The 24,168-nt window shown below is 45.9% G+C and overlaps 1 protein-coding gene across 2 annotated transcripts in view; it reads right to left on the bottom strand.

The window, feature by feature from the left end:
* Nucleotides 1-24,168, bottom strand: part of LOC121868728 (recombining binding protein suppressor of hairless-like) — a 174,896-nt gene that overhangs the window by 143,284 nt on the left and 7,444 nt on the right. The window contains exons 1-2 of one of the 2 annotated variants that reach the window (XM_042369596.1): nt 22,834-23,132; nt 17,375-17,401 (exon numbers count right to left, since the gene is read on the bottom strand). The gene's annotated coding sequence lies outside the window, so the exon portion shown is untranslated. Of the gene's footprint in view, nt 1-17,374; nt 17,402-22,833; nt 23,133-24,168 lie in introns of those variants that run through there. The other variant, XM_042369595.1, reaches the window with a different exon arrangement.

Consider the following 24,168-nt stretch of genomic DNA (forward strand, 5'->3'; position numbering starts at 1 on the left):
ACACACACACACACACACACACACACACACACACACACAACACAAAGACACACACACCAAGGAAGAGGACCAGCCAGTATGAATCACAGACCTCAGCCTCTTGTTTCCCACCCTTGTCCAGCCTCTTACTGTACCTCCTCTTATGCTCCTCTCCCACACACACACACACCTTTCTTCTCCCCAACATGCCGAACCTTTAAGTATAAAAGTCAGGACGCCATTTGGACCTATTTTCTGGTACAGCTCGAGTCAGAACCATCCCAGTCACTCATGAATGTGTGAGTGTCGTGAGGGTAGACACACACACGACATCAATATCCCTTTCATTAGTTTTCCCACACATTCATAACAGGAATTAATGAGACAATCTTCCCGACCTTTACCTCCTCCTTCTTGTGGTTAGATTAGGTTCACTTCACCTTACCTCATGATGAATAATTATACAGGTAAATAAAAGGTGTAACGACAACTTCTCCTTATGTGTGTGTGTGTAGAAGACTCCTCCCCTCACCTTCACCACAGGTCAGGTACACCGTCCACCACCCACAAACAGTTCCTGGACACCGCTTAATTATTCCACCAGAACACACACACACACACACACACACACACACACCTCCTGAGTTAATCACATTTATTCCTGCTGGAGATGAAGCCGTGGGATACCAATCATAATACTCTACTACCTCCGTCACCACCTTCTGCAGCAGCGGCTATCTCTTGTCCTGGGATGAACTCTGACACACACACACACACACACACACACACACACACACACACACACACACACACACACACACACACACACACACACACACACACACACACACACACACACACACACACACACACACACAGAAACCAAAATAAATCTCAAATTATCTAAAAAATATAAAAAATAAGATCATCGTAGCGTGTGAAGATATTGTGGTCTGTGTGAGCGTTCAAAACAGCCTCACCATCAAACAATTATATATCAAGCACAGAACAACAATAAATAACGGGGTAATAATACTTAATTGTACCTCCTTCACACCTGGCAGGGTACGTGAAGCTGCTGCCACCACCAGAACACCGCTTACCTAGGTACAGTGCATCTACCATTACCCTCTTGTACGGATACTTACCCATATACCGGTTATTGCGTACAGCTATCACCAACACCCTACCACAACGACCACTACGCTATCATTACCAACACCATTACACTACCACCACCAACACCCTACCACCACAACCCCTACCATCACACCACAACCCCTACCATCACACCACAACCACCACACTACAGACTCATAACCCCCACATTAAAGGGTCAACAGGTCGATTGTTTTGATTTTGCCAACTTTTTTCGTTTTCAAATTGAGTTTTTGTTTAAGACTGGAATTAGGAAAGAGCAACGGGTTATTATTATTATTATTATTATTATTATTATTATTATTATAATTATTATGTCATTATCATTATTCTTATTGTATCACGGAATTATTGTTATCATTATCCTTACGTCATTAATATTATTACTATTGTTGTTACTATGATGATGATGATAATTGTCATCATCATCAGCTCCACCATACAGTATAATACGGCAGCCTTAGTAACCTGATGCCCGTGGTCGATCAACATCTGGTTAGGTTAGGTTAGGTGAAAACGGAGTCTTCTCCATAAGAATATTTTGCGTCCATTCCCAGTAGAGTAGAGTCTCGGGACGGTATCATCGCCATGTTTGTTCTCCCCGTCCATGAGATTCGTTTTCATACCAGAAATTTGAGGAAAATTAGCTTAGAGACTTTTGATAATGTGACCTGGGTGTCCCCTACCACTCCAGGTGTCCCCTACCACTCCAGGTGTTCCCTACCACTCCAGGTGTCTCCTACCACTCCAGGTGTTCACTACCACTCCAGGTGTTCCCTACCACTCCAGGTGTTCCCTACCACTCCAGGTGTCCCCTACCACTCCAGGTGTCCCCTACCACTCCAGGTGTTCTCTACCACTCCAGTGTCCCCTACCACTCCAGGTGTCCCTACTACCACTCGGGTGTTCTCTACCACTCAGGTGTTCCCTACCACTCCAGAGTGTCTCCACCACACTCCAGGTGTCCCCTACCACTCCAGGTGTCCCTACCCTCCAGTGTCCCCCTACCACTCCAGGTGTTCCCTACCACTCCCAGGTGTTTCCCTACCACTCCAGTGTTCACTACCACTCCAGAGTGTTCCTACCACTCCCAGGTGTTTCCCTACCCACTCGGGTGTTCACTACCACTCCAGGGTGTCCCCCACCACTCCAGGTGTTCCCTACCCTCCAGGTCGCTCTCCTACCCTCCAGGTGTTCCACCACCACTCCAGGTGTTCACTACCCTCCCAGGTGTCCCCCTACCACTCTAGAGTGTCCCCTACCACTCCAGGTGTCCCTACCACTCCAGGTGTCTCCCTACCACTCCAGTGTCCCCCTACCCTCCAGGTGTCCCCTACCACTCCAGGTGTTCCCTACCACTCCAGGTGTCTCCTACCCACTCCAGGTGTCTCCTACCACTCCAGGTGTTCCCTACCCTCCAGGTGTTCCCTACCACTCCAGTGTTCACTACCACTCCAGGTGTCCCCCTACCACTCAGGTGTCCCCCTACCACTCCAGGTTCACTACCACTCCAGGTGTCTCACTCAGTGTCCCCTACCACTCCGTTGTTCCTACCCTCCCAGGTGTCCCCTACCGCTCCAGGTGTTCCCTACCACTCAGGTGTTACTGCCTCCAGGTGTTTCCCTCTACTCCAGGTGTCCCTACCACTCCAGGTCTTCCCTACCACACTCCCGGAGTGTCCACTACCACTCCAGTGTCTCCCTACCCTCAGGTGTTCCCTACCACTCAGGTGTTCCCTACCACTCCAGGTGTTCACTACCTCCAGGTGTCCCCTACCACTCCAGGTGTTCCTACCACTCAGTGTTTCCCTACCCTCCAGGTGTCCTACACTCAGGTGTTTCCCTGCCACTCAGGTGTCTCCTACCACTCCAGGTGTCCCCTACCACTCCAGGTGTCCCCTACCACTCCAGGTGTCTCCTACCACTCCAGGTGTTCACTACCACTCCAGGTGTTCCCTACCACTCCAGGTGTTCCCTACCACTCCAGGTGTCTCCTACCACTCCACTAGCGGTACCTGCACCACGGGATGATCAAAATTTTCCTTTTTCGTTAATCTTGTTTTTTCTGTTATAATTGTGGGATGGGTACCGGCGGCTCCCACACCAACAACCTTACAGAGTGGAGTTTCTCCCCGGCCGAGATGGTTCGCTGGGCGCTGCAGTTTTCGCCAAGACACCAAAAATATGTTACCATCGTCTAATTGTAGCCTTTAAAAAAGAAACTCCCACTGGATGGGATTTTCTCTCGCCGAACCACCTTGATGAGTTGTGATGCCGCACTTGTTCCCAGGGCGCCAGGTACTGCTGCAGCGCCTCCCTCGATACACCGACCTCCACACCTGAGCCACGAGTCTCAAACAACAAAACATTCCTAACATTAATTTGTCCCACTACCTGAGATTCTGTAAACACATCTAACTGCTTGAGGGATTCTTTGGAGTTAAATCTTCCCCCATCAATGAGGTTCTGTTACGTCAGTGAGGTTCTGTTACGTCACTGAGGTTGTTACGTCAGTGAGGTTCTGTTACGTCAGTGAGGTTCTGTTACGTCAGTGAGGTTCTGTTACGTCAGTGAGGTTCTGTTACGTCAGTGAGGTTGTTACGTCAGTGAGGTTCTGTTACGTCAGTGAGGTTCTGTTACGTCAGTGAGGTTCTGTTACGTCAATGAGGTTCTGTTACGTCAGTGAGGTTCTGTTACGTCAGTGAGGTTCTGTTACGTCACTGAGGTTCTGTTACGTCAATGAGGTTCTATTAACACTCATCTCCCCCCCCAAAAAAAAATTAATTAAGACACACAGCGGACGGTAGTGACCACAAACAACTCCAAATTGCTACCCCCAGAATCAACGCCTTAGATGCAGTTCTCTCATCCGTTGCTCAAGGGGGGAGATAAATAAATAACTAACACGATTTTGAGAGTAGCAGAGGGAAGCGCCTGGGAAACACACACCACCACCACCACCATAATCTTGTCACAACAGCACTAAATGGTTCGACCACTGCACCGAATCTGTGGTGTTTTGCACGCTGGACTGATCAAGAGATGGTGGGCGTAAATACTGGGTTTTGACGAAGGTATAAGATAGGACAAGAGTTCAATGTCCATCATGTACTTTTTATCAGGTTATTTACTGATTCCTTCCTTCCTTCCTTCCTCAGCTACCTTACCTCAATCTATTCCTTCCCTCTCCCCTCCTTCTCTCCCTCTCTCCCCTCCTTCTCTCCCTCTCCCCTCCTTCTCTCCCTCTCCCCACAACATTACGACTGGACAAAATCGAGTGAGTGAGTGACGCTCCACGCTGCATACATTACGTCGATTATGAATACCGTATTAAAACCACCGCCGCCTCAAGAATACCTGACGAGGCCACTACACTTATTACCTGCCCTAGTGGTCCCCCTCCACACCCCAACACCATGTAATTTGTCCACCGCCCTGCATGATTGTCTGTGTGTGTGTCTGACTTGTCCGCATGGTCGCCATTGTCCCACCCGCTTGGTTTATGCATGGCGATCATATCACTACTCAGATAGATGTCACCCGGGCGGAGTAATAACGGAGTAATAACACACACACACACACACACACACACACACACACACACACACACGGGGGGGGGTATCATAATAGACAGAAACAGACAGGTCCAGACAGGTCCAGACACAGGGGACAGGTGTAAACAAACAAACTTGACAGATATAAAGATGTTTCCCCTCATGCACCGACACGGGTTACATACACACTTCCGGTAAATCATTGCAGAATTTTACGCACGTTTTCATGGACATATTTTCTGTGGCCTGACTTCCTATACCCACCTAATGTGTCTGTTCTCTCCCTCCCCACACCCCACACTGATCCACTCCCCACACTCATCCTCTCCCTCACCCCCACACTGAGGACTCGAGGCTTCAAAATCACCACGACAACGAAACACACTCCATCACCACACTCACCATCTGTTGCACCAATCAAAACTCACGAATGGATCCCTCAAGATAAAGATTGGAATACTGAATATATATTATAAACCACTTCTATAAAAAAAAAAAACCCTAAACCAACCAATCAGAACTCTCTAAAAACATCCCTCAAGGTAAAGAGAGGTGTGAGAACTAAGCTTCAACCAGTAGTAGTAGCAGCCACCCACCCTCCCTCCACGTCAGCCATCCTCTCGTCCGTCTTGGTTAGGTCTTAGGCAGGGTGGTTTTATACCTTCCCAAATTCAGGTGTTCGAGTCGCAGCAAGTCTCAAACCTCCACCAGGTATAACCGGTGTTGTTTACGGGGAGACCCAGCCAGGCGAGGAGCTGACAGGGAGGATGGTGGTCACGCCGAAGTAATACCTCGTACAGAAGGAGTATATTTATTACCTATCCTCTTCTGTGTATCTCTCCTTCGCTATGTTGGCCAGTGTTTGTCGTGGTGGTTTGCTGGTGACAAGTGACATGGGTAGTTCACCACTAAATACCGTTTTTAATTAGTGAATGAATGAGGAAATATTTGACTTGTAAGGTAGTGTGTGTGTGTGTGTGTGTGTGTGTGTGTGTGTGTGTGACAACATGTGTGTGTGTGTGTGTGTGTGTGTGTGTGTGTGTGTGTGTGTGTGTGTGTGTGTGTTACTCACCTTTAAGATGCGGTTCTTAATAATACGAATTTAACTTACATCACAAAATATAAAACAATAATAAGGTGCTTGACGTCCCCCCAACCTGTCCACTGAACTCATTATAAACACCTAAGTGCCAAACAAACACACCTCAACAAAACACTCTACACACCTAGGTGCCAAACAAACACACCTCAACAAACACACTCTACATACCTAAGTGCCAAACAAACACCCTCAACAAACACACTCTACATACCTAAGTGCCAAACAAACACACCTCAACAAACACACTCTACATACCTAGTAAACAAACACACCTCAACAAACACACACTCCTACATACCAGTGCCAAACAAACACACCTCAGCAAACACACTCTACACACCTAAGTGCCAAACACACCTCAGCAAACACACTCTACACACCTAAGTGCCAAACAAACACACCTCAACAAACACCACACAGTAAGCCGCCAGCGAACACCGGAAGCCATACACCATATTAAATAAACGACGACAGAGCCTTAACACCAGGTGACGGAGGAGGTCCTATTTATCCCCGGCAGGACGTCCAGGACCACCGTCAGGGAGGTGCTCGAGTCATTACCGTCTGTTTATATACACAGGTGTCCTCCTGGCGCCACGGTACACCTGTATTACCAACACAGAGAGTGTGGGGGGGGGGGGCGGCCAGAGTAGCGAGTCCCCTAACTAAAAATTTCTCACCAGTCAATTCTGTTCCTGAAGAAGGCGCAGCCAAGGGATAAGCCGTCGTTACCCTTCATCACACACACCAGGTAATGTCTCATTCAGCAGCAAATTTCCCCGCCTCGTCGCTGCCGTCTTACAATCAAAGTCTAAGTAGCCTAAATGACCTAACTAGGTACTTAAAGAGTCTTTATGGACGATCAGTACACGATTTTCACCCACAACTTAAACACCATCGCCGTCAGTAGCCTCACAGTTGACGATCATTCTGGAGGGGTGGGGGGGGGGGCCTGCATCTGCACCGCTCCCTCAACCCACTCCCTGAAATTGGTCTCTTTTTAATTTTTTTTTACCCAGAAACGTTTACGTTCTGTCGTCCGAGCATCCGGGAGTTGCTAACACGATAACTCTTAAGTAATTGTTAACGATTATCCAAACTCGGTTCTCCCACACATTACAACTAACTCCTAAGCCTTTACTGATTACTGTGTCGAGTTATGGCCCCTTGGACTTAGTTAGGGGGAGGGAGGGGAGCTGGCCACATTTTCAATAAACAATCTCTCATTTTAAGTCAATTTTATCTCCCCCTCCCCCCCACAATTGCCTCCAGTTCGGGGAAAGGAAAATAGCATCCGTACGTACGTGTGTGTGTGTGTGTGTGTGTGTGTGTGTGTCATATGAACACGATAACTCTAGCAAATGGAAAAGATTAAGATAAAACTTGTCAACTGAATCACCATCATCACCATCACCACCATCACCATCATCATTATCATCATCATCATCACCACCATCATCACCATCATCATCATCACCATCACCATCACCATCATCACCACCATCACCACCATCATCATCATCACCATCATCATCACCATCATCACCATCACCATCACCTAACCTAACCGTACGCGTCACTGGTAGATTATAAGGTGACTCTTAACACAGTGATTATTTATGTTTAACTCCTTATTGGCTTCCGATAATCTCTCACGACCTTTGGGCCAAACCTTTACGGCCCCGCGTCGGCTGATGGCGTCCTGTCAGTGTCGCATCCATTATGTAAACCACCCTTAAATTAAACCACACACACACACGTAAATACAAACTGTAGATAGATAGATACATATAGATAGATAGATAGATAGATAGATAGATAGACCACTCTCACCACAATACCACCACCACAACCACAGAAGCACCATCACCACTCACCATCACACCACCGCCACTCACCATCCTCACCAACCCGACACCACCATATTACCCCCCCCTGTTCTCACCGCCACCACAACACACACACACACACACCATTACCACACCACAACCACACCATTACCACGCCACAACCACACCACAACCACACCATTGCCACACCACAACCACACCATTACCACACCACAACCACACCATTACCACACCACAACCACACCATTACCACACCATTACCACATCACAACCACACCATTACCACACCATTACCACACCACTACCACACCATTACCACACCACAACCACACCATTACCACACCACAACTCATTCATTACGTCACCGAGACTACAATCAACTTATATACAGTATTATATTTTATCAACAAGTAGAGATAGTTTACGTAAATGACTATCGGTTGACGTGAAGAATAATATCACTAAGACTACGAGAAAAGCCAGCAGTAATGGCGTCGAAACTACACTGAGACTCGATCCTGACAAGAGATGCCCGCCCCCCCTCCCTCCCTCATCCCTGGTTTTAAAATGGCGGTGTAGGTAACGAGTAGGGACACTGTAGGTAGACGGACACTGTAGGTAGAACGGACACTGTAGGTAGACGGACACTGTAGGTAGAACGGACACTGTACATTTATAGGTGATGTGACAAGGGTGGTGGTGGTGTGGTGGTGGTGTGGTGGTGATGGTTGTAGTGGTGATGGTAGTAGTGGTGATGGTTGTAGTGATGATGGTTGTAGTGGTGATGGTAGTAGTGGTGATGGTTGTAGTGATGATGGTTGTAGTGATGATGGTTGTAGTGGTGATGGTTGTAGTGGTGATGGTAGTAGTGGTAGTGGTGGCCGGAAATTACCGTCAACTGTGTGTGTGTATCCCATCCCCTGCCTGCCACTCATCCTAAACATCACATGTCTCACCTCCCGCACTCTAACACACACACACACACACACACTACCGCAATGCCCAGGTTAATTAATAAACTCACCTGCTTCTTCATAATCACCCTGGGACAGTAACTCTAGGTGAGGTAATTAAGGGACCTAAATGAGCTGCTTCAGAAAGGTAATCACGGACAGGTAGACGCAGGTAGACACAGGTAGACGCAGGTACACCACGTCACTAACCAGTCACGCCTCCCTGACTCTTACCCTCATCTATGACTCCTCTCAAAGACACAATACCGGCCCCAGTTACCAATTACCGGGGGGGAGGGGGGTTGAGGTGTTCCGGTATAACGTCTTGGCCCGGTGCGCTATACCCAACCCACCTGAAGTAGTTACCGGTAGTTCCTTATTGAAGTTTGTTAAAAGATTAATTACCAATAAATAGTCGATAGTAACGTCCTAGTTTTTGGTAGTAGTAGTAGTAGTAGTTACAGCAACTGTTGCTGCAGGTACCAGAAAATTTGAAAAAAAAAGTAGCTATAGCACAGGAGGTGGGCGCCTCAAACTGGTTAACTATGTTACCGATAAGGGCAAATGGTTTCAGTCTTAATAAACAAGAATTTACAGATGCCATTGCTCTAAGGTACGGTCGGCCAGTAGAAGGTTTGCCCTCCCAATGCGTGTGTGGCTCTTCCTATGATGGCGATCACGCCATGGTGTGCAAGATAGGGGGCTTCATATGCATGAGGCATGACGAAGTAAGGGACTTCACAGCAAATATGTTGAAGGAAATCTGCCGTGATGTCATGGTAGAACCGACCCTCCTTCCATTGGATGGTGAGATCTTCCAACACAGGACTTCAAACACATCTAACGAAACCCGTGTGGACGTCAGTGCTCGAGGATTCTGGACACAGGGACAGCGAGCCTTCTTCGACATCAGGGTTTTTGATCCCATGGCCGCATGTCACCGTAACCTAGCTCTCGATGCTGCACATAGGAGGAACCAGAACGACAAGAGAAGGGCATATGGGGAGAGAATTCAAAACGTTGATCAAGGCAGCTTCACTCCTCTTGTGTAGTAGTAGTAGTAGGTGAGGACTAAGGAAGGACGCGCGGAGAGTATAACCGTTGCTCAGGTAATTAGCGACAGACAGGTACCTACACAGGTGTGTCAATCAATCAAACTTTACCTGAGGCTCACCTATACCCACCATACAGGGGTACCACCACCACCATACCACCACTACCACTCCATCACTCCACCACACCATACCATCCCGCACCACAATACCACCATACACGTTTAAAGTCTTCCTCATCACTCGTCTACATCACCATAGTTGTGTATGAAGCTCCACGTGTGACCACGATAGCAGCTCCAGGTTACAAAAATACAACTTCTATCTAAAAAAAATACAACTACCAAAAAAATACAACTACCTAAAGAAATACAACTTCCATCTAAAAAAATACAACTTCCATCTAAAAAAATACAACTTCCATCTAAAAAAATACAACTTCCATCTAAAAAAATACAACTTCCATCTAAAGAAATACAACTTCCATCTAAAAAAATACAACTTCCATCTAAAAAAATACAACTACCTAAAGAAATACAACTTCCATCTAAAAAAATACAACTTCCATTTAAAAAAATGCAACTACCTAAAGAAATACAACTTCCATCTAAAAAAATACAACTTCCATCTAAAAAAATACAACTTCTACCTAAAAAAATACAACTTCCATCTAAAAAATACAACTTCCATCTAAAAAAATACAACTTCCATCTAAAAAAATACAACTAGCTAAAAAAATACAACTTCTATCTAAAAAAATACAACTTCCATCTAAAAAAATACAACTTCCATCTAAAAAAATACAACTAGCTAAAAAAATACAACTTCTACCTAAAAAAATACAACTTCCATCTAAAAAAATACAACTTCCATCTAAAAAAATACAGCTTCCACATAAAAAAAATACAACTAGCTAAAAAAATACAACTTCTATCTAAAAAAAATACAACTACCTGACGTATAGTACTTGTATAAACCATTTCTAAGTACTCGTCTCATCAAGATCATCACCCAGGGGGGGGGGTGGGGAGAGGAAACTCATCACTGGAGCCAATTAAAATGAACGTCTGGTAATCAAGTTGTTATGTTACATGAGTTTATATTTTTCACCGGCCGCGAGTTACAGGGCCTTAACCCCCACCACCAAGTGACGGCTAGGACAGATCGTAAAGATACATGTGAGTGATGCTTAATATTTGGGTGGGGGGGGGGAGATTAAAGCGATGTCTGTCTGTCTGTGTATCTGTCTGTTTGTCTGTGTGTCTGTCTGTCTCCCACGTGTGAGGGGGTGGGGGTGTTATTCCTGAGGTGGGGTGCTAGTGTGAAAACCTAACCTAACCTAATCTAATCTAACGTAACCTAACCTAATCTAACGTAATCTAATCTAACCTAACCTAATCTAACCTAACCAAACCTAACCTAAACTAACCTAACCTAAATCAAGCAAAATTTCGTTATGCTAGAGAAGTAAACAAACTCTAAAGTGAAAATATTTCTTTACCCTAAGTGAAGTAATTTACATTCAGATCAAGCATTAAAAAAAAGTTACATCTATTTAGCAGAAACGTCCATTGGCCAATATATATGTATGTATGTATGTATGTATGTATGTATGTATGTATGTATAAACCTTAGTGATGGTCAGTTCAAAACTGATAATATGTTACATAAACTTATTTGTCAGTGGCCCAAGGTTAAAAATGCTTTGAAAACCTTTGATCTAGATGTATGATAGTTATTTAGTGGGTCCCTTATTTTTGACCTGACCTGACTAGTCACGTCACCCCCTTCTCTTAAGCTCCTCTACGTGTGTGTTGGTGTGGGGATTAGTGGATGACACCATTATGACCTGACCTCATGTTTTATAAGGTCACCCTGTATATTTAAGCCTCTCTCTGTCCATGTAATCCAGTTGCCTCTGAAGATGTCTTGAATAAAGACGAAGGCTAAGGTGCTCCGTTGTTTCCCTTTTCCCGTGTGATTTTATCAAGATTTATCTTATCCACGTTTTCATTGTGGATCTACATGAAGTATGAATGAAGCTCACCATAATAAAGTATATTCACCCCCCACAAAGAATGGAACTAGACCCCGGAAAACAGACTAAGACATATAACGATGATATAAAGAGAGCAGAGGCGGCGGCGGCGATTGGTGGTACAGTAATGGCAAGAGAGGTGTAGTCAGGTGGCGGGCGGCAGTGATGGTAAGCCGTGGTCATCACAATTACCATGAATAGCTCACTGCCTTCAGCACCACGCCGCCCTATTAACTGGTACAGTGATTGAGCCATCAAGCCATCAACCTGTCAGCGGAGGCCCATCTCTCTCTCCTTCAGATTAGTAGCGCCAAGCATTTTTACCTGATGGTGACTCCTCCAGGGGCGTGTCTTCCTGCAACCAACAAGTTTTCCTGGCAATAACCTGATTAACTAAGTTGTTACACTCATACAGTTACACCACCCAGCACACCCTCCACTGCCTGGGTCATAAACAAGCTTGTAGACCCCCTTGTGCTGGTAGTCATAAATGAGCATTAAATCTTGTTGCCGGAGCCCAGAGGTGTCCTTCACACAAGCTCCGTCATACTGTATAGAGCCACAGTGACATATCAGACACTCTCTTACACAACACAATCGGGTTTAGTTAACAGTGAAATTAACTCTACAATCCTAAGTTATTTCTCAACCAAGCCCTTTACCCTCACCTCCCCTACCTATCCAGTGGTACATTTATCCCATCAGTTAAACCTTCTGTAGTTTACAAGTTGGTATTTCATTAATCTCAACACCGTGAAAAATCTCAGTACAAGTCGACCCTAAATGTATATACCTGATCGTCGACCATTTGTTGACGCTACGGAGCACGAGAGTCAGAAATATCCAAACACCTTAAATCTGTTGATATATTCTGTACACGTTGGTCTGCTATAATATCCTGTACACCAGCCCACCTTTTAGTACTTCCCACGACGCTCCTTTGCTTTACATCACTTGCCAGCCAGCCAACCTCACTCACCTCTTACTGACTACAACACTGTGGTGGTCGTCCTCAAGATGGCGGATAACAACAACTGTGTATGAGGTTTTATATAAAGATCCTTATATACTTCTCGCTATAAGGTCTCCCAGTCATGTTCCTTTAAAAGTTTGACAGTGGGGCGCACACATGTACACACAAACACACACGTACATCAGGCGAGAGGTAAAAGTCGTTCCTCCGCCAATTTTCTTAATGATGGTCTTCCCTTGTGAGACGTGACCCTCGCCTCCCGCCAGCCTGTCCTCTAACACCACCTTGTGCCTCCTCCACTCCCCAGCCTCTGTCCTCACCCTGTTACACATGCACAGACTAGCAATAATCTCTCAAAAGGTAAACAAACACCAACTGCCAGCTAATTGTTTCCCATCATTGTACATACACCTATGGTACCATACACATAGTACACACTATCAGTGTATACACACACCCATCGTGTACACACTTTTTATCAGTGTATACACCCACCCATCGAATGTACACATACCACCTATCAGTGTATACACCCCCACCCATCAGTGTACACGCCTACCTATGCGATGTATACACACCCATCCAGGTACACACATACCACCTATCAGTGTATACCCCACCCATCAGTGTACGCTACTAGTGTATACACCCCCACCCATCCTAGTGTACACATACCTATCCAGAGTATACACACACCCATCAGTGTACACATACCACCTATCAGTGTATACACCTACCCATCAGTGTACATACCACCTATCTGAGTGTATACACCCCACCCATCCCAGTATACACATACCACCTATCAGTGTACTTCACACCCCACCCATCAGTGTACATACCACCTATCAGTATATACACCCCACCCATCAGTGTACACATACCACCTATCAGTATATACACCCCACCCATCAGTGTACACATACCACCTATCAGTATATACACCCCACCCATCAGTGTACACATACCACCTATCAGTATATACACCCCACCCATCAGTAGATACTTCCCCTGGGGTGTCTAATCTTCAGGTGATCCGTCGTCAATCTTTACACTGAGGCCCCCACACCTTGACTAGACCTGCAGACGAAGCTCAGGTACCGGTGCTGTATCTTGGGAGCCACGACCACCTCTCCCTCCTACAGCCAAGTCTAAGGGCAGATGGGGCCACGTTTTACATACTTAGTCTGCCTGCCTCTCTCTCTCTCTCTCTCTCTCTCTCTCACACACACACACACACACACACACACCTGTCCAACAAGTTAGTGTATAATAAGAGCAACAATGACCTTGGATTCACCTTGTGTTACATCTACAAGAACAAGCGAGTTATAGGTCAACCTAGTGTGTGTGTGTGTGGTATTACTAGCACCTGTCTAAGTGTTGTTAATAATATTACTGATAATTACTGTCACCACTACCCCTAACTACCACCCCCCATCTACTTTTTGTTAGCGTGGTGTAAGACGTGCTGGCTGTCACAGGTTTTATATATACCATCTAAGGTTCATGGCCGAGGAAACAACAGGCTACATCCGCTAACACAGAACCCTAACCCACTCCCACCCAGAACCCAATCCTAACCCACTCCCCACCCAGAACCCAAACCCACCTCCCACCCAGAACCCAACCCACTCCCACCCAGAACCTAACCTAACCCACTCCCACCCAGAACCTAACCCACTCCCCACCAGAACCCAACCCAACCCACCCCACCCAGAACCTAACCCACGCCCACAGAACCTAACCTAACCCACTCCACCAGAACCTAACCTAACCCACTCCCACCCAGAACCTAACCCACTCCCACCCAGAACCCAACCCACTCCCACCCAGAACCAACCCACTCCCACCCAGAACCTAACCTAACCCACTCCACCCAGAACCTAACCCACTCCCACCCAGAACCTAACCTAACCCACTCCCACCCAGAACCTAACCTAACCCACTCCCACCCAAACCTAACCCCTCCCACCCAGAACCCAACCCACTCCCACCCAGAACCCAACCCACCCCACCCAGAACCCACCACTCCCACCCAGAACCAACCTAACCCACCCCCACCCAGAACCTAACCCACCCCGACCCAGAACCCAACCCACCCAGAACCTAACCCACTCCCACCCAGAACCTAACCTAACCATCCCACCCAGAACCCAACCCACTCCCCACCAGAACCCAACCCACTCCCACCCAGAACCCAACCAACCCACTCCCACCAGAACCTAACCCACCCCACCCAGAACTCAACCCACTCCCAACCAGAACCTAACCCACTCCCACCCAGAACCCAACCCACTCCACCAGAACCTAACCCACTCCCACCCAGAACCTCAACCCACTCCCACCCAGAACCCAACCCACCCCACCCAGAACCTAACCCACTCCCACCCAGAACCCAACCTAACCCAGTCCCACCCAGAACCCAACCCACTCCCACCCAGAACCCAACCAACCCACCCCACCCAGAACCTAACCCACTCCCACCCAGAACCTAACCCACTCCCACCCAGAACCTAACTAACCCACTCCCACCCAGAACCTAACCCACTCCCACCCAGAACCTAACCTAACCCACCCCACCCAGAACCTAACCCACTCCCAACCAGAACCACCTAACCCACTCCACCCAGAACCTAACCTAACCCACTCCCAACCAGAACCTAACCCAACCTAACCCACTCCCCACCCAGAACCTAACCCTAACCCACCCCACCCAGAACCTAACCAACCCACTCCCACTCGAACCTAACCCAACCCCCACCCAGAACCCAACCCACCCCACCCAGAACCCAACCCAACCCACTCCCACCCAGAACCCAACCCAACCACCCCCACCCAGAACCCAACCTAACCTAACCCACTCCCACCCAGAACCTAACCTAACCCCACTCCCACCCAGAACCTAACCTAACCTAACCCACTCACCCAGAACCCAACCCAACCCACCACCCAGAACCTAATCAACCAACCCACTCCCACCCAGAACCTAACCTACCTTACCTTAACCCAAACCAATACGTTAATACTAAAAGTGGAGTTACTATAATAGGCAGCTGTTTACAATACTCACTGTAGGAGCTTAATTTAGATGATCAGGAAGGTATGTACTGTAATACATCATCATCATCATCATCATCATCATCATCATCATCATCATCATCATACCAGATACCAAGAAGCGTCAAGCGGCTTTGTAATATTGCACCAAGTTGTTGTTGATGTGTGTGTGTGTGTGTGTGTGTGTGTGTGTGTGTGTGTGTGCGTGTGTGTGTGTGTGTGTGTGTGTGTGTGTGTGTGTGACCGCAGAAGAGAAAAAACAAGAGGATTATATACAGCGTGGTGGAAGGAACAAACACGCGAGGAAATACCAACAAGAGTTCCTCCTGCCCTCCATTCTCTCGATCAATTAATCTATCTATCTATCTGTCTATCCATCTATCTATCTGTCTATCCATCTATCTATCCCGGACAATACACGAAAAGTTTTGTTTTTATCTCCCTTTAGTTCAGGATATAGACGGCTCACACACTATGTTTTTACCAGGTAGATGACGTCACTGAAAAATACGTACAAGAACAAAAAAAGAGAGAGAGAGAGAGAGAGAGAGAGGTACTGGCCTGTGAGAGCTAAACGACCAGGCCAACTTAATCATTTACAGGCCCCCCCACCTCTCATGTGCAGGGGGGTGGAGTCAGTGGTAAATGGGGACAGTGAAGGAGGAGAGGGAAGGACTCAACTGCCGGCGCAAGACAAGTATAAGCCACAAAAATGGCAGACGATTAGTAATGCGCCGTCACCTGAGCGGCAGCAGCAGCAGGCCCCGTGGGAAGCTCGGCAGCACACAGTTTTTACACGCTTCATGTCAGCTAATAATATATTTGACCGCAAAACAAACGACTTCCGCCCCTACGAAGGAGACGAATAAGCCACCTCAGTGTTCTCTGGACGACGACACACGGCCAGACGAGGTAAGGCAGACCTCTTGGACGGACAACGTAAGGGTGACAACAGAAGGCGGTGACGGAGGCCAGTGTGGTGTAAAGGCCGCTGCGTGGTGAAGTTAATGTGCATTACTGGTGGAACAAACACAGCGTGGGAACAGTGAGAGACGCTCCTCAAATGCTCCCTAACGCATCGTTTATATGGTAAGTTGAGCCCGCACAGGTTAACTAGTACCTAGGCTTGGTCAACACTCAAGAGAGAGACTAAACTGACGCTGAAACTGATTTTTTAGACACACACACACACACACACACACACACACACACACACAAAACAGTACCGTGACAAATTCGAACCCTTAAACTTTACCCCTATAACTCTTGGGTCTTTGTTCACCCATTAATTAACACAAGGTCACCCAGTCAGCCAACCACTATGAAAAACTAGAATCCACAATCTCCCGCCCCCCCCACCACCCACACCCACGTGGTCTTGAGGAAGGACAGAAGGCAACACAAGAGTGACCATTCAGACCAGACACTGCCAAGCAATACAGATTCTTGTGCAAAATAACAAATCAAATGTATGTCTACCATCTTTACTCATATTCCTGTTTGGGGTGAATTAGTGGGGAGGAGTAGAGAACATGAAAGAATGGGGGAAATAAAATGGGTGAATAACGACAAAACGGTTTAAAGCAACAAGTAGGAATATTCATACTTAGTTAATATACAAGTTAAAACACACTCACACGCACACTCATACCTCACCTCAGTTGGAGAACAGCAACACGGGACCTGCAATTAGAAAAGTTGTAATTAAACAACACATACAGTATATTACACATTCTCAAATTAAACTACTGTGTACGTTACATCAAGGCAAAACATTAGGATAGTTTTTAAAAATTTATTGAAATACTCAGTCACAAACTCAGGAAATAAACTAAAAATAAATACTCATATTATACAAGTAATTTAGATACCCTGAACACTTTATATCTGAAGAAACAAACAAAAAATAGTATTAAAACAACGTAACTGGGCGCGTATCATTACTTCAGTTGTCCATAGACCGACGGCAGTTTTCTAACACACTGAGGCCATAAAGCACGGATATAATTAGAGGGTAAACTCGAGTATTAATCATTATTGTTTTACGATACTTTCACCTTATCTAATACAGCATATAATCGCCGAACACAAACACTAAAACTACTTATTAGAAATACGATATATTTGAATTTAATACATGTGAATATTATTATCGGTATTGTGTTCTCAGTTCATCTTACTGCGGATTTTGTCGGAATCTTCACTGTAGCAGCCAACAAGAACCAACCAATCGTAACCTGTTTAGGAATCCGAACTGTTAGCCGAAGAGACCACAGGGGTCATTTAGGCCGGAAAGATAATAAAATACAATACATTACTTGTTAAACGATTCTAGTGCAATATATATAGATTTCCTTGATGGTTTGTCACCACAGGAATATTTTTAAGTTTTATGTCGTATATCAAGATTCCATGTGACTATGATTATATAAACTTAATTAACTTCTACATCAACACAAGAAAAATTATTAAAATCAGCCTTGAAATTTATTTACTTACCAGAAGTAGACATGTGGTACAGTATCACGTTATCACCACCGACAAGTACTGTTGCCTGGTAAAACTTGTGTCACACTGTTGGCTGCGTCTTGTTCCATTATGACAACACACGGAACCTTGAGGCACCGTGGCCCTATGATAACACGTACCCTGGGGCAAACAACTGACCTGTGGTTGGTCAGTTCTTCCCTTACATGTTTTGAACGCGGAAGGGAACTAGTCGTTGAAGCTGTAAGACGTTTAAACCCTGGATAACTAGGCTTTGACGGCCTAAACAACCATTCCCTATGTTACCTTAGACGTAATGATCCACGATAGTTAACTCTGGTTGGTTGTTGTAATTTGTTCCCGTGGTGGCTCAAACTTCATTTTTTTCTTCCTCCACTGTATGAAAAATAAAACTGACTCAAGAACTAGTCTAAATATTACGAAAAGAAGAAAGCAGAACAAGACTGAATGAACTTTTACAGAATATAACCGTTGTGGAAGAGAGAACTGAAGACTATTCGCTACGGCCATTACTATTGCCGTGTATAAACAACCCTTAATTAGAGAACTACTGTATATCTAAACTAATTACACGCTTAACGACCTTAGTTATTGAAGAACAGTAACACATTATATCTTCATCATCATCCACATCATCCTCATCATCCTCATAATCATCATCATCATCATCATCATCCTCATCATCATAATCATCATCATCACCATCACCATCATCATCATCATCATCATCATCACCATCATCATCATCATAATCATCATCACCATCACCATCATCATCCACATCATCCTCATAATCATCATCACCATCATCATCACCATCCTCATCATCATCATCACCATCATCATCATCATCATCCTCATCATCATGCCTCAATAGTGTACACGAGGGACCTGTTTACTGATGCAGCCTCCAACATGGTAGAGAGACTAAACCTGGACAAGATCTACCCAATTGTTTTTGTTTATCAATTTGCCATCAACGCATGGACCGTAGTGCAGAGGAAGGCAGAAAATAAAAAAACATACTTCAGAAGTGATCACCTGAACACACACATACACACACACACACACACACACACACACACACACACACACACACTTTTATCTTAAACACTGGGAAAATTGTCCTGATGAGTGATGACAGAGTGGTTTCTCTTCAATAGCTGCCTTAAGCCACGACCGTGACGACCTCCACCACAATTACCACCACCATCACCACAATTACCACCATCATCACGGTGGAGTTAATATCATGAAGTTATCTGCCGTTGCTGAGTATATAAATGACAACAATGCACTTACCGAGTCATAATATTAGCAGTACACACACACACACACACACACACACACACACACACACACACACACACACACACACACACACACACACACACACACACACACACACACACACACACACACATTATGTCTAAATCAAATGTAAGTCTGTATATTTTCAGCCACCGTTTATTATTTTATTTTATTATTATGCTAACGGAGATGACACCCACACGACCCACTCCCTTCACCCACTCTTTAGATAAGACAGACAGAGCCAGCCTCCCTCCCTCCTTCTCTTGAATTATGTACTGTACGTTGGGTAAAAGAGATCATATGAAGTTTAGCACCCCCAAGCACCCCCCAAGTTTATTTCACCTTAGAGTTAAATTGTATCTCAGAGAGGTGGGGAGGAGGAGGAGGGGGTCGACATGATAGACTATACAATGACAGCACGACAGGTGGTCCTCTATACAAACACACTCATATCCTCAACTTGTAATAAATAAAGTGAATTATTACCAACGTCGACAATTCACAAGTCACATCGCTTCTGACTAACTTACTATGCACACCAGTTTTAAGTCGTCAGGACCGTGGAAACAACCCCTACTTTTTTTTCTCCCTAACATTGTTGCAGCTCTCCCGTGCAAACTGATGCGGAAGACCCGGTATAGAAGTCACTGAGACCAACTGCATTGATTAATAACCAGGTGTTACCGATGGGAGACTAAACTGACCACAGGGGGTTCAGGGTTCCCAGCATCCAAGTAAACAAAACCCAGTATTATTAATTATCATAAATATTTGAGACAAAACGTTGATTATTGAACTACTGTAAGATCTTGTTGAATCGCATCCATATGATTAATTTCACCACAATCCTTTATTAGTTCTTCAAGTTATAGCGTTCACAAAATTCCCCGGACAGACAGATCAACATTACAGAACTCCATATCCCAGCAGGAGGCAACAGGGGAACAAAAAGAAGCTATTACTCTGTGCAGCTTGAGGGAAGTTCCGATACAAGCAGGTGAAGCCAACCAGGTGGAAGAGACAAGGGAAAGTGAAACAATAGAGAGAGAAAAAAGGTGAAGGGAGGAAGGGAAACCAAGTGGAAAGGGGAGAGAAGGAAGGAAGAGAAGGTGAGGTATAAGGTGAGAGAGGAACAACAGATATAACTCAAACACTAACAGCTGTCATGAGAGTTGGGGGGGGGAGTGTGGGGTGAAATGGTAAGGAGGTGAGGGTAAGTGTGGGGTAGAGGGGGAGTGAAGTGTGGGGTGGGGTACAGGTGGGGCTATGGGGAGGGCAGAGACTAAGTGTAGTAGCGTGGAGGGGTGAATCATGGGGTGGGGGCAGGTGAGAAATTTGGGGAGGTGAGAATGAAGTGTGTGGGGTGGGGGGGTGAGAATGTGGGGTGGGGTGAGTGAGGTATAGGGAGGTGAGGGGTAAGTGTGGGGTGGGGTGAATGTGGGGTGAGGGGGTGGTGTGGGGTATGGGGGGGTGAGGGTGGGGTGTGTGGGGTGGGGGGGTGAGTTGTGGGGTGGAGAGAGTTGGGGAGATGTAAGCAGGATGATTCTTCTGACAGGATGGATGACCACACACACACACACACACACACACACACACAAAATGTCTACAGACAGACAGAGACTACGAGGATAACAATATTGACCCTCAGGTAAACAGTAGATCAATTACCTGACAACACAACACATTTCCCAGGGTCGTGCTTTCGTGCTCACCCCCCCCAAACAAACAGAACGAAACCAATCCATCCATTACATCCTGAGAAGGGGTTAATAATAATAATAACAGTTACCATCACCTTTACTGTTATAAAACCACTTAATTATTTTCACTTTATTTTCCCAACAGGCAGGTAAGCGAGACAACCATCCCCAGCTACTTCCATCCCAGTATCAAAGTGAGACAACTACCATCACCATCAACACCACCACACGCGGCCTTTTGGAAACAGACGGGCATCCACGGCCAAATCTAGTCACCAGTACAGAGTGAAATGTAAGATCTTAAGTGAAATCCCGAGTTGTATTTCCTTATTGCTACCGAACATCTTCTATCACATAATTATTTCATTTGTTGTTTAGTGTGGTAACAGAGCATTATATAAGTCACTGTAGACACTCTTTAGAAATATCTACCATTAAAAGCCAAACGCCTGTAGCTGTACTTTCCTAACATGGGTAAAATACGTCACGAACTATCTGGATTATTCCGGAAAATTTCAGCACAATTAGTCTTACTAAGGGAAAACTCGGGAATTTGTTAAGTGATCACATACCACATTTTAAGTGACCTTGAGTCATAGTTAAACAGCAAATTATCAAAACTATAATAAAGGAAATTTACTGCATTATTAACTTTAGTGGAAGTCAAATGGAATTCTGTAAAGCTACATGGTAAGGTATCCAGGTCATCTTATGGGTGGTGGAGTGGTGCTGTGGTGGAGGTGTGGCCTGAATGTGGCAAGGGGCACATAGTTCACGAGTGGTGGAGTGGGTGGAGACTCACACCCTCACCTTGTCCTCCCCACACTACCCCGTGGTTACCTCACTCGTCTGTATCCCTCTACCAACCACATTAGGCCCTGTCAACACATACACGACTCATGTTTGAATCATTATACAGCTTGTGTTAAGTGTTGTGCCCAGAGTGAGGAAAGTGACCACCTAGCATCGCCTCTGTAGGTGGATGCTGACACTAGTGGCATTTGGCATCCTTTCATTTCACACGCATACGCCTTCCTAGCTGGGAACATGATGGCTTTTATTGAACACTCTAAGTGACTTATTGCTGTAAGGATGACAGTTAAACTTCTCCTTTGTAGTTTAGCGTGGCGCGTTAGGGTGTACGCGCCGAGTGACAGGAGCAGGAATAAACTGTGTGTGTTGTAAAACATAATTATGGTAGTGGTTGGCATCAGACCGGCGCGCCACATCCCCCAACACACCACCACCATCTCCCTACATTTCGCCCATCTTCCCACGTGTTACACCGCTATTTCTTTCTTCTGGGACCAAATTCTGACCTCTGGGCCACTACACACTCCTTGTTCATCCGCTCAGAGACCACTGTGGGAAGAAAGAGTAAAAAATTCCCACGCTATCCAATATTTTCCCAGGACTTTCAACCCACACTGAATGGGGCCGCACGCCCTGCCCTCTAGCGGATGCTTCAGAAACTGGACATCCTATTTCCTTTAATTTTACCGTTATTACACGTCACTGCGATAAAATTTCCAAGTATATAATCACAGGACATCCATACAGAGTAAAATAAACCCATAATACTTGTGTACTTACCTAAATAACGCTGAAAAACACAAAATTCCCACCACCAAGCTCCGCGTTCTCACGGGAAGTTTGAAAACTTTTTGTTTACGCTCAGGACTAGAGCAGCCTCCCACTGGCTAATGTCCTCATCCTGACGTTTTAGTTCACTTGACCCGGGAGCCACCCAGGTTCAACACTTTAACACATAACCCTGTGGTATTCCTCAGGTCAACACTGTACACAGTTGAAAGGTCACCAATAAATCCAAGGTTCAGGGCGGCGCTGACTGACAGACACGACGACGAGGGAGCTCAGTGAGTGTGTTCCATGTGCTGGGTACAGTGCGGGGGGTGGGAGGGAGGTGGAGGGGGAGAGTTACCGCTACTGTTCACTCACGTTAACCTCACTTAGTCAACCCCTGCCTCATTTCAACCTCACCAATAGCTCCACGACCTAGGATTGATTGCTTCCAGTTGAAAACATGATAAAAACTCATAAAGGAAATCGTTCATGGGTAAATATATCCCACGTTATGGCCACGGAGCTGACGGGCGCTGGGCATCTGCTCTCAGGCTAACGTGTCTCAACGCCTGCCCGTGACATAACGAGTGAAGTTCTCGCCAAAGCAAATAACAAACGCAGACCCCAATCATTTCTTCCATGATATGATCTATTTCTTATTTTATCAACTCGGGTTAAAAAATATTTGCAATACAATCTAGAGCAGGTTACGAGTGATAATATTCCGGTGTAATGCTCAGCACAAGACTACGCCAGGTGAAGAGTATGGGAATGGTGGTGAACACTGCGGCTGGCCGGGCTAAAAGCACCTCACCATTCACGACACTTGAGCAGCGGCCTTAGTTATCAAATGTTGATACTGTCACGCTGCCTCCCACCTCCCTCACGACCAACACACACACAGGCACCTACCACACACCACCATGCACAGGCTCCTACCATACACAGACACCTACCATACACAGGCACCTACCATAGTCACCTACCATACACAGGCACCTACCATATAGACACCTACCATACACAGGCACCTACCATACATTCACCTACCATACACAGGCACCTACCATACACAGGCACCTACCATACACAGGCACCTACCATACACAGGCACCTTACACACAGGCACTACACCACACCAGGCACTACACCATACACAGGCACCTACACACACCACTCATCACACACAGGCACCTACCACAGGCACCTACCACACAGTCACCTACCATACACAGGCACCTACCATACATTCCCCATCATACACAGGCACCTACCATACATTCACTTCCACACAGGCACCTACCATACATTCAACTATCATACACAGGCACCTACCATACAGTC

Source organism: Homarus americanus, unplaced genomic scaffold (genome assembly GCF_018991925.1).
Source record: "Homarus americanus isolate GMGI-L3 unplaced genomic scaffold, GMGI_Hamer_2.0 scaffold30535, whole genome shotgun sequence".
NCBI classification, from domain to species: domain Eukaryota; kingdom Metazoa; phylum Arthropoda; class Malacostraca; order Decapoda; family Nephropidae; genus Homarus; species Homarus americanus.